Source organism: Spinacia oleracea, chromosome 3 (assembly GCF_020520425.1).
Source record: "Spinacia oleracea cultivar Varoflay chromosome 3, BTI_SOV_V1, whole genome shotgun sequence".
NCBI classification, from domain to species: Eukaryota; Viridiplantae; Streptophyta; class Magnoliopsida; order Caryophyllales; family Amaranthaceae; genus Spinacia; species Spinacia oleracea.
Genome location: NC_079489.1, coordinates 9,808,304 through 9,817,777, shown reverse-complemented (window position 1 = coordinate 9,817,777; position 9,474 = coordinate 9,808,304). Strand labels below are relative to the sequence as shown.

Sequence of the window (9,474 nt, the reverse complement as noted above, 5' to 3'; positions counted from 1 at the left end):
CATCGCTATAAAGATTGTGGGTTTACCAATGTTGGATGCTTGTAAAAGGTGGATCAGACATACTGAAATTAAAATAATAAAAAAAAAGTGTTTGAAAAAGAGAAAATAAAAATCGATAATTATGATTTGTGAAATAGTGTAAATAATATGATATTTTTGTAAGTTGTTAAAAAAAATGAAAAGAAAAGAAAAAGTAACCAGAAAAAATGAATTAAATGAATAAGAGTGGATTGTAAATGAATACTTTGATCTTATTTGAAAGTTAATTTATGTCATGTGATTTATACTATTCAGTATTCATTAATATATAAGTACTGTATTGATTTAGAATCACCCAACCTATTAGTAAAATAGATGAAGATAAAAACTAAGTAAAATTAACGAAAACAAATGTAGTATTTTCCTATTTTCTAGTTTAGTTCTCATGACATTTTCCGTGACTGATTTCTTTATCTTTAATATGTTTGATTACTTTTTCAATTTTTTTTATCTTAATGTTTGATTAAGTCTTGCAATATTTCAATTAACGAATTGGAGCTTTAACTTTTTTATTTACTATTATAAAACACATACGCACACATCACGTACATACAGATCTAGTGCAACAACGCCAACAAAAAATATGTCTTGTTGTTGCTCACTGACAGAGACAAGAATATGCGACAAATATCTCTACGTGATCGTTTCAAGCCAAACCAACAAGTTAGGAATTGAAAATCAAAAAATACAAATCCTAAACAAGTTAGGAATTGAATCACATGAAAATAAATACCTAACACAAGCATGAGCTAAAACCACTAAAAACAACGTGTTAGCTAAAAAAAACATGACTCTTAAACATTAATTCAAGAATAACCATGATGTTGCACGCATCAACATAGGAAATGGTGTTCTCTCTACTCTCCATCACCTTGATTTTTTAGCTTGAAGAATTGAAATCCCGGTTGATCAAGGGGTCGAGTGAAAAAGTTCGCCTTAAATTCATTAAGAGTGAAATTCTTATAAATCGGAGCACTTTCATCACACAATAGTTCTTCAATAGGTTCGTACAACTTTGGAGATGAAAAAACGCCTCTGAGAAATAATCCTACTGAAATCCTTGGTCCGACAAGATTAGCAATTACTCTGTGGTTAACACTCTTAAGCTTATCGTTGGATATGATCTGCATCAAAAAGACTATAAATTAGACAACTAGTTTCAATGAGCTTATTCACGGAAAAAAAACAAAATCTTCTTGTTATCGATCGAGTACACTTGAACCTGCTAGCTTAAGTATACCTGAAACACCTCCAAAATGAAAGCCATATCATTTCCTATTGAATTCAACTAGTTTTTATCCCGTGCGATGCACGAGTTTCTTAATTCAAAAACCCAATTACATCGTTTACGTAATACTATAAAGTAGGATATATACAAAAATTTCGAAATAATAAAATGTGAAGCAAAGGGAGTATAATGAAATTGAACTTAGAATGTGAAACAAATAAAATTAATTTTGAAATAAAATGAATATCTAATTAAGGAGGAAAAGTTAAAAGGATGAATATAATTGTGATTTAACAACAAAATAAAATAATATAGAAGAGACGACACGTGATCGACATCATTTTATGCAAACATTGTGCTTTAAAATATTAGTATAGAACTATAGATATATTTATAAGTTTAATATTTATTTTTTATTGTAATGAAGACATTATCATTTCTCAACATATAACTATATTCTCTCTCGTCTTCTAGGTTTTCAGTTTTCTTGGTTGTTTATGTTGGAAGTAGTCTGATTTCTTCGTAAATTAGACTATTTTTGACATTTCTTATTGTTCTTTCTATTGTTTGCTCTTCAGGTTATGTCCCCCTCCCTCGTAGGTAGGGGTGTGCAAAAATTGGTCCGGACCGAAAAAATGGACCGGACCGGACCGACCCAGACCGGACCAAAGACAATCGGTCCGGTCATCGGGTCGAGAAATATCAATTTCCGGTCTTCGGTCCGGTCCGGTCTGGTCCGGTCCAAAACCCGATTTTGGACCGGACCGATTTTTTCTTAATAAAATATAATAAAAAATACTTAAAAAGCTAATTCTCTCCTTTAATATGTTGTAAATATTATTATATTGTGATATGTTTTATTTTAGCTTCCAAAAAAGGCCTTAAAAAATTGATTTTTTTATATATATTTTTTCTTTTTTACCATAATTTTTAGAAAAATAAAAAAATAAATAGAAAAAGGTCTACAACCGGTCCAAATCGGTCTGGTCCGGGTTTTGGACCGATTTTATCGGTCCGGTCCGGGTTCGGTCCAAGCATAATCGGTCCGGTCTTTGGGTCTCAAATTATCAAATTTCGGTCTTCGGTCCGGTCCGGTCCGGTCCGGGTTTTGACCGATGAACACCCCTACTCGTAGGATGAGAATTCTATTTTGAGGGTTTCAATAATAGGGAAGGTTTATCATCAACTCGACGATCGGAAAATTTGTGCGCTAATTGTGAATGACTCTACATGGAAAGAGACGAAAACATCAAAAATCAATATTCACGTCAAGTTAGAAGCGGTAGAGTACGAGTTGTGTTATAACAGTAATTGTTGTGATCATAACCGTAATGTATTTTCTATACATCTGTGGTACACAGATCCATTTTATCATGATATTGTTCTTCTTTATAAAAAATTAAAAAAAAAAAAAAAAGTATACCTGAAGCATATCTCCAATATTTACGACAAAGGCACCAGGAATAGGCTGAATGTCAACCCACTGATTTTCATTGAAAACTTGGAGACCACCGATTTGGTCTTGTAAAAGTATAGTGAGGAATGAGGGATCAGAGTGTTTGCTCGTCCCCATTGTCAATTCTGGAGCAGGGCAAGCAGGGTAGTAATGGTTTGTTAAGGTCCATCCTTCGCCACATTCTGTTTCTTTTAGATGTTCTGGTTTGAGTCCAAGAGCTACAGATAGTAATCGCAATATAACGTCGCTTAAATTCTTTACATGATTACTGTATTCTTGAATTACGTCCCTACAACAAAAATCAATCAAAATATCAATTTACAAGGCCAATTCTTCAAAATTACGACCTTAAATTAAATTATGAATTATAACGAAAATATAATTGGTTAATTTGACTATGTTATAGTCTTTGCATTCTGTATATAAACAAATTATATCAATGGAATTTCACTAAAACAATGGAATTTATTAACATGAAACATTAATATTACTCCCTCTGTCCCTTAATACTCGCACCGTTTTGACTTTTTACACTATTCACATAATTCACTTTGACCCTAAAGATCATAGTTGCTCATAAACACAACTGGATTCGACAGCACACGACCATAAAACTCCTTCTTAACCTCATTATCCTGCTCATGAAACATCCGAATTCCATGCAGCATCTTATCCAAAACTTCAATTGGGATTCCATGATCAACCACTTGAAAGAAACCCCAAGTTTCAGCTGCACACAACACTTGTTTGACAATATCGTCGTACCTCTCTTTCGTACCATCAATGCCATTGAAACTTATTACAGGGACTTGGCGTTTTACTGAGGGATGATTCAGGTCTTCTGAGAGCTCGTCAGTGGGACGAATGAATATCCTCGGGACAGTTTGTGCACCTGAGTCTACTATTCCTTTTACACCCGACTTTGTATCGTCGAATGCTTTGAGCTCTTTTACGCGATCGTAGGCAGGTTGGAAGCTTTTGGTAATGTCGACGCTCATTGTCCCCATCGATCTTTTGGCTAGAAGAAAAGTGTTTAACTTAATTAAGAATTGGGTAAACTTTTATTTAGTTTTGAGGAAAGAAGATGATTGAAGTAACTTATATGTAGTGGCGGAGGTAGTGTCCTTGATTCCTTGACCCCACTAAAATATTCGTTGTTACTTTTAGTTAAACTAAAAATTTATTTTATAAAAATATTACGTAAAATACGAGCATTTATAAATTTATGGTAAATGCTAGAAAAATAATGCTAAAGTTCTATTTGCACGTAATTGATAATACGAAATTGATTATATGTGAAGTCTTGTTATAATGGATACTTTCCTACACAACTATTATGCCTTGTACTATTTACATTACATTGTTTATAACCACATAGCGTTGATATCCAATAAAATCTTGCTTTAATTCTTAAACAAAAAAGTCCTAACTATAAATACATATGTTGCTGTATTGGTAGGAGTAGGACATTGAAGCAATGAGAAAGACTCAAAATGAAAGGGCGAGGAAAGGGTGTGGCAGCAGATGGAAATGAACGTGACACATAAGATTGTGATGAAAGGGGAGGGGTAAGACCATAATCTCACTATTACCAAGGAAAAGACAAAAATAAACAATGAAGGAAATGGGTGGTATATTCGTAAATTCATTGTTACATGAATAGTAAGCAATGTTCAAGCCTTTATATGTGTTAGGATTTAAGTTTTTCTTACTTCCTTCCTTCCTTAAATATCGCACCATAGTTGATTTTTACTCCTCTAATATATTACTTTAACACTTAATATCTCAAATTATGTGTAGTAAAAATTATAAAAAAATTGATATTTAGAAAATATATATTGGTATATACTGTACGAATCTAATATGATCCACGTGACTACAATTTTCTTACTATGAATCACAATAAATGGTCAAAGTCGTAGTGTGAATAGTGTGAAAATCCAAATGGTGCGATATTTACGGAATGCATGAAATATTTTAATTTGTAAAAAAATTATAAAGACTCAAAATTAATTTGTATATGGGTTAGGCGGATTGCTTTCGGGTTAGAAATTTCAATTTGATCGATTCAATCCATTTAATTAAACAGTTTGAGTTGGGTTAGATTGACCCATTTAATTAATTAAACGGGTTAAAAATCTTAATTCAACTCCTTATTACTACCTCCGTTTCAAAATGATCTTTATATTTTCCGTGTCACATCCTAGGAAGGATGAGGTTCAAATGAAAGTAAAGGAATTGTTAATACGATTAAAGGAAGCTGGTTATGAACCTGATCTTAATCTGTTTCATAGTGTTCTTTACGTTTTGCTTTATTCTATTTTTAGAAATGAAATTTTATTACCCTACCATTCTTACCCCACAATATTTACAATTTTCACCCACTTTCTCTTACTTTATTCATTTTTTTCTTACATACACTCACCCACCTTTTTACATACTTCTCTTACTTTATTCATATTTTATTATACTCAATCAACTCTTCTACTTTTGTTTTAATATTTATAAAAAGAGTAAACGTAAATACCTTTATGAAACGGAAGTAATATTGATTTGGGTTATTGGTTGGTGAGTTGCGTCAACTTTTGGCAGATCTGGTTCATGCCATGGACCATGGTGTTCAAGTTGCAAGGGAACAAGAACAAGTAAGGTAATAATTCCCACAAAGACACAAAGTTGGTCCCTATCGACACATGCATGTTTTAGTACGTACTCCCTTTTTGTAAGTGGTTCTAATACTCTTACAGTAACAACACGTTTTTTTTAATTTTTTGACAACACAGCCTGGAGTTGAAGAAGACACTCCTAGCTTAGAGTCAAGATGGCCAGACTTCACCAAGTAGACACATACCACGTGTCCATGTATGACGTGTACAAATTAAATATGATTAGGACAGAATAAGATATTATCCAAAATAAAGGATACGGGCAAGATAAATAAAATTTTTAAAATACACACGATTGAAATGAATATGTCAAAAGTAAACTACGGAGTGTATATCTACAAGGGATTTTTAATCGACATCCGCATTAGCTATAATTGTCCGCGTTTTTATAAGGATTTTTTGGATAAAATTACCTTTTGATTAAAGTTCAACTTTTTGAAATAACCACCTTATATTATTTTTTAAAAAAAAACCACCTTAAACTTATAAAGTTAAGGAAAATACCAATTGTTAATTTCCGTCCATAGTTCCGTCAGTGGGGCCCACATCAAAGTTAAGGAAAACACCACCAACTGACGAAACTATGGACGGAAGTTAACAGTTGGTCAATTGGTAAAAGGTACACCCGGTTGTATGTAGCTCTACATGCAACCGGGTAGTTTTGGTTTTTAACCCCTCAAAAAGAACAATTTTATAGTTTAAAGCACATTTTTACATGTTAAAGTACATTTTTATAGCTTAAAAGCAGATACATATCAAAAGAACACATTGTTAGTACAAAAGAACATACGAGCGCGAAGAATTTGAGAGGATATGTAAACTGATGTTGGTTGCTCACCTTCTAAGTTTAGGTTTTTTCCCCAATTGGAAGAAGTTCAATATCATAATATTTGAAAAACATATGTGCATTAAAATTGTAAAAATGTGTTTTTAAACTGAAAATGTGCTTTTAAACTGAAAAATGTGCTTTTTTTGAGGGATTAAAAAATACAAAACGATCCGGTTGCATGTAGAACTACATACAACCGGGTGTACCTAATAATTTGTGACAGTACGTTGGTGGTGTTTTCCTTAACTTTGAAAGTTTAAGGTGGTTTTTTTAAAAAAAAAAACATATAGGGTGGTTATTTCAAAAAGTTGGACTTTATAGGTGGTTTTATCAAAAAAATCATTTTTATAATAAAAAGACATTTATTCCCTCTAACCCTTCTCCCCTTCATCCCTCCCCTTGCTTGCCTCTATTTTATCGGGAGGGCAGCGTGGCCGCAGCCTGATATGTATTGATAAATACATAGCATGATCAGCTTGTTTGTAATTTCTTAGCCATTTTGAAATTGTTGAATAGTCAACACCGTTTGTCAACTTGGATCCTGTTACTGAGGTGTGTTTGCCAACGTGCCAACTTTGAAATATTTAATAAATTTTTTATAAAATTAATACCATTTAAGTAAAATGAATACCATATAGAAAAATTGAGTACCAATTTTGTAATATGAATACCATTTTAAAATATTTAGCACAATTTTTGTGATATTAATACCGCTTTACAAAATTGAGTACAAAACGAGTACCATTTTGAAAAATTGAGTACCTTTTAAGGAAAATGAAATTCATTTAGAAAAAGTTTAGTACCATTTTTGTAATACCAATACCATTTTTCTAATAATAAAACCATTTTTATCAATTCTGGAAAATAAGAGTGAAATATGGTTAATAATTTGTATTTAGAGTGAACTTAGGGTTAATAATTATAATTAAGAGTAAATAATGGTAGATGAATTATGATTCATGATTCGATCCTACGATGAATTGGAGTTAATGATTCAAATTAAGAGTGAAATAAGGTGAATGATTCACGATTCGATTCCACAATGAACTAGGGTTAATGATTATTGATGATTCGATGTAACGATACGATTTAACGATTCGATTTATGATTTGACATAAGATTCATGGTTAATCATTTGAATTAGGATAATGATTCGATTTATGATTCGACTTATGCATTAGGCTTTAGGATTTAGGCTTTAGGGTTTAGGGTTTAGGGTTTAGGGTTAGGCTTTTCAAATTTCTCATTTAAAAAAAATCAATGTAAACAAAAGTGACTTTGTTATCAAAAGTGGCTTTTTCAAATGATGATGAATTTTAAAAAATGAGTACCATTTTTGGGTAAATGAGTATCATTTATGTAAAAAGAAAACAATACATTTCTACCATTTTTGAAATATGATACCATTTTAGATTACTGATGTATTGGAAATTTATATTCGTACAAGTGGTCTTTTGGGTTTTGGGTAACTTTCGTTTTTTTTTTTTTTGGCTTTTAATTTTCTAATTTTTTCTAATTGGTGACGCTTCAATTCGATTATTTTTAAAAAAACAAAGATAACTGTTTTTAAACGTTCTAAAACAACCCAGATTACATAGTATAAACACAATACATAGAAATCTGTTCTAAGAAAAAAATCATTCCACTGTTACCGCTTAATAAAGTAAGTTATTTCATTGTATCACTTACATTGATAATTCATCGTATGTTAGTCATGTTTATTGCCTCCTTAATTGATAATTTCAATGTGTTTCTTACACAGAAATTAATTGTTGTACCATTCATCAAAGTGGACTTGCTACCATTTCCAATTATATTTAGGTAAGCATATTAATTCTACTTGGTTATTTTTGTAAATTGATTGATTGGTTGATTGAAAAATTATTTTTATGATGTATAATGGTTAAGCTTTTATTATACAGGGAGATATAAACCCTTCAAATATACCACTAGATGACATTTTTGTGTGCAAGTTTGATGTTTTTTTTGGTATATGTCGTGTAATTTCACATTGTACAACCACACAAGAGAACTAAGCCCATAGTTTGAAATATATTCTTTAAGGACTATTTTCTAAAGGAAAATAGTGAGGGGTTTTATCTACTAAGGAGAATACTTGTGCTGGTATGATTAATTTTTATTCAATTAAATATTTGAGTTTTGTTTTCTGCATTTGAGTTTTATGAGTCACTTTTTGATTATTTGATCTGCTTCAATTGGATCGATTTTTCATGTTTTATTGGCAGTTTGTTCATTTTCATAATTCTAAATTAATCATGAAATGTGTCTTGCAACTGGTTTTTAAAATAAAATTTGGATTTGTTCTAAAGAACAGTTTATTTATTTGCTTTTTTTTCTTAACGATTCTGATTCTTTTTATAAATGATTTGTTACTGATCTATCATTTTAATTTGAAAGTAAATAGAATTTTTATAATATAATATACTCCGTAGTTTTCATGGATTTTATGAGTTAGCCAATTCTTCTTGATTGATTGATTGATTGATTTGTTAATGACATTTTTCATGGGTTGGTTATTTCACGGACAATTGAATTGAAAATGTATACTACCTAAATCCTAATTTTCACTGTTTACTTTGATGTTTCAATCAATGTCGATTTAGAAGAATCTAATTGATGTTTGTTTGAAGTTGTGTATGAGCAGCTATAGAAAAGTAATTTACTTCTGTTTTTGTAATTTCCATACTTGATACTTCTATAGTTTCCAGATTTCTTTTTTCTGAAATTTCCAAACTTCACTAATTTCCAGACTCTGTTTTATGTAATTTCCAGATTTCCATTTCTACATATTAGTATGTGTTGTTCTCATCTTCCTCCATTCAAGGCGTCCTAGCTAGGCTCCCGGCAGTAATGTACATGGAGATATAAAGCCTCCAAATATACCATTAGATGACATTTTTGTGTGCAAGTTTGGTGATTTTGGTATATGTCAGTGTAATTTCACATTGTAAAACCACATTGGAGAACTATGCCCAAAGTTTGAAATATACTCTTTAAGGATTATAGTCTAAAGGAAAATAGTGAGGGGTTTTATTTGATGACATAAGTTAATAATTTAGTGTAACAAATTATTTTTAATCTTTTTTTTAGATGGAGTAACACCCAATGAATCCCTATAGTAGCTTTTTATTAATACTAGTAGCTTGGCCGCGCGCGGTATGGCTATGTGTAGCTACTTGGCACCAACTTTGGTCCAAATACTCTGTGTGCATCTATGTAAACGTTATGAAGTGAA

At 31.3% G+C, this 9,474-nt stretch overlaps 1 long non-coding RNA gene and 1 pseudogene across 1 annotated transcript; one reads left to right on the top strand and one right to left on the bottom strand.

Moving 5' to 3' along the window:
* Nucleotides 1-531: 531 nt before the first annotated feature.
* Nucleotides 532-3,810, bottom strand: LOC110801997 (deacetoxyvindoline 4-hydroxylase-like; annotated as a pseudogene).
* Nucleotides 3,811-7,671: 3,861 nt separating this feature from the next.
* On the top strand, nt 7,672-9,353 carry LOC130469384 (uncharacterized). The gene is made up of 3 exons (XR_008929884.1): nt 7,672-7,881; nt 7,981-8,039; nt 9,012-9,353. It is a non-coding gene; the product is annotated as an uncharacterized lncRNA (long non-coding RNA).
* Nucleotides 9,354-9,474: the final 121 nt, after the last annotated feature.